The sequence below is a fragment of the Pinus tabuliformis genome, chromosome 6, assembly GCF_031772625.1.
Source record: "Pinus tabuliformis cultivar Carrire ecotype Pingquan chromosome 6, CPIR1, whole genome shotgun sequence".
Taxonomy (NCBI): domain Eukaryota; kingdom Viridiplantae; phylum Streptophyta; class Pinopsida; order Pinales; family Pinaceae; genus Pinus; species Pinus tabuliformis.
The window spans coordinates 115,649,634-115,652,649 of NC_142292.1; the positions used below are offsets into that span (position 1 = coordinate 115,649,634).

General features: G+C 39.3%; 1 pseudogene; it reads right to left on the bottom strand.

The window, feature by feature from the left end:
- Positions 1 to 2,631, bottom strand: LOC149257616 (SUN domain-containing protein 2 pseudogene; annotated as a pseudogene).
- Positions 2,632 to 3,016: the final 385 nt, after the last annotated feature.

The window sequence follows — 3,016 nt, forward strand, 5'->3', positions numbered from 1 at the left end:
TGCATATGACAAACACGCTATTCAAACACTATGTATAACTTTCAATAAATTTGTGAGTCTGATGCATGAAAGGGTAGAGCTATTGAATCTGAAAGTTCACACATTCCTTCAGTCCAGGCATTTGCCATGTATTTCGCTCACTTAATTTATCCTTTGCACACCTTTTATAAACGTTGAATCTGCCTTCTTCACGGTAGCCAAAGTGGATACACATAGAGCGTTGTTACCAATCTATTTGGTGAGATGAATTCCTTTGCATATATTGCATGGTCCTAAAGCATACTTTAAGGTCCCGTGAACAAATTAGAACTGTTGAATTTATTTGCAAATACTTATCATATCGGCTAATGCTAAAGGTCTCCATCCTCATTAGGATTTATGAAATTTCTGTTTTCTGGTCCTAGCAAAATCCAGGAGACTGGCTGGTTTTTATCTGTTGTAGTCGACCCATAAACCTCGAAGTGTTTTGGTGCACTTTTTAGATCATATGCCACGCTCTGGTCCAGTAAAATGTAATCAAGGAACAGGAGCAGTCAGTGCAGAAACCATCTCAACTAATAATGAAGAAATTACAAGAGAAACTGAGACCTAAATACAGTGAAAATGTTTCTAATGACACTGACCCAATTACATAATATATATATATCTAGTTTGATAAGAAGAGAAATTTCTAAGTAAAAGCATTCTATCAACTATCTGTGAGGAAATTAGTGTGGTAGATTAGACAGCCGCATTGTGTAAGCACTAATACCCAAAGAAATTATCCATTAAGCTAAGGGAATGGATAACGTAAACATACAAAGACATCAAGCAATGCTAGCGTGAGAAAGGACACTAATGAGGACCTGCGCAATGAAGTGTACCTACAGGATAAAGCTTTAGGACGGTATTGCGTGTAAAGCCATAGGTGGACAAGAAGGGGATTATTGATCATGTGGAATAAAATCTCAATACAGGGATATGACTATTCCAGAATTTTGATAGACATGAGCAAAGCTAACTGATCTTTAAGCGAAATCAACTGATTTTTGATGGACATGAGCAAAGTCAACTGTTTGACTTTGATCATATCAATCATATCAGGTATTCCACTATAATAAGATAGCTTGCCATCACATATATAACAACTACAAGTCAGATATGGTACACAAGGCAGGACACTGAAACCACTGATGTTGTTTGTATCAGAGCAAGAGAAAAATGACATAAATGCATTGTATGATTTTGCACCCGGTATAGCTAGGTAATCCGAAGCTAGCTCTAGAAGTGGGTACGGATATCAACTAATGAGAAACAGAATCTTGTGAGTAAGAATGCTTATCATAGCAGAAAGCATTGTAATCTGGTAAGGGTTCTCCTTTCTTTATGGGGTAATGTAAAAGAGTAGTTCTTATGGAAGAGTTCAGCAATTTCTTAGGTCAATTTATAAAATTTCATAAGACCAACGAGGAGAGTAAAATCTTCAATTGCACCTGAACATGCGTAGAACAGTCAACAAAGGTATGCCTCATAGGGTTGACCTAAATTTGAAAGGATCTCAATGAACCCAACCAGATGACTATGGAAGTACAATCTTCAAATGCAGACTCTACCAAGATGCAGGCCATCTAATGACTGCCTGCACAAGAAAGGTACAACGAGTGGAAGGACATTCAGAGCCATAATAGATCTCCCATAGATGGCCTGCAGCGGGATTCGAAAAGTTGAGAGGATGAAAATAAGACCCGGTTAGATTAGAAGACAACCAAAAGGAAAGCAACCAAAATTATAGAAACAACAGCTACAGAGAAGGCCCATGAAGAAGGAAGAAAACTCCTACAGACTCTCGAGTCTCAGCACAGGAGAAGACCACATTTGAGAACAGGAACCAGGAGAAGAAAACCAACCACAGCCGAATTTGTGAAAAAAAGAAATGAAGAAGACCACAGAACATCAAGATCCCTTTGCCAAATCCTCAACAGTGGAAAGTGGATACAAAAATCGATTCAAACAAGGAGCAAAAAGCAATGTCTGTTTGGTGGTTTTGTTTTAGCAGAATAGACATGCCTCATACATGGCTTCTAAGCCAAAGGAAGCCATACTATGCAGTGCAGCTCCTCAGGACATGTTTCTTAAAACTTCCATTAGAGAAAAAGCATCAAGCAAACAGAAGTGAACTGCTTCAAATAAATAGAAGGAAAAGAGTGCTACCTTGGAGACATGTTCCAGAGTGACTGCTTGAGGAAAAATGGGAATCCTAAGCTTGATGGAGACAAGAACATCACTACCCTTGAGTGGAAGACACCTCCCTGGCTCACCGAATTTGGGGGTCAGTATTTCATTAGCAAGAGGGTGAAGGTTGTTCAAGGAAAATATCCTTCTGGATATCTCTCTCCAAGACAGAGATAACTTATTGCCAGGGTAATATCCTTCAGAATGATATAAAAGCTTTCCTCCACCACTGGCTACTGCATAATCCACTCTCCCTATTCCATCAGCCGAATGTTTCTCAATCTCTGCTTCAACCATCTTCTGTACGGCGGCATGGAAATCGCTGAAACTAATGGCAGACTTCCTATCTGCAACTGCACCCTTTTCATTCATAAGAGCATTTATAAGATCCATGGCATCTGTGACAGTAAGAAGACCATTTCATCGTAACTACACGGATATTTCTTCCAAATGATCGAGATAAAATATTGTGATATGCACTGACCTGAGTTGCTTGGAGAATCTGAATGTCATTTCTGCCGCAGAATTACAATAACGCGTGTAAAACAGGGAAACACTATTAAAACAAATTAATACGATAGTTGTCCCTAAGTACCTTGGACATTTGTCGTTAACTGGGTATTTAACTCTGTTTATTGTATTTAAATCACATTTCCACTTGTTAAACACCATCCATTCATACACCCGACATATAATGGAAAGGGCGTACACCTGGGTTGTTGCATGGCGACTCCCCTTCTGCCACACACCCTCTACCACATGTTGGCCACATGGAGTAAGGTGGGTAGCATTCTTGGGTTTTAGT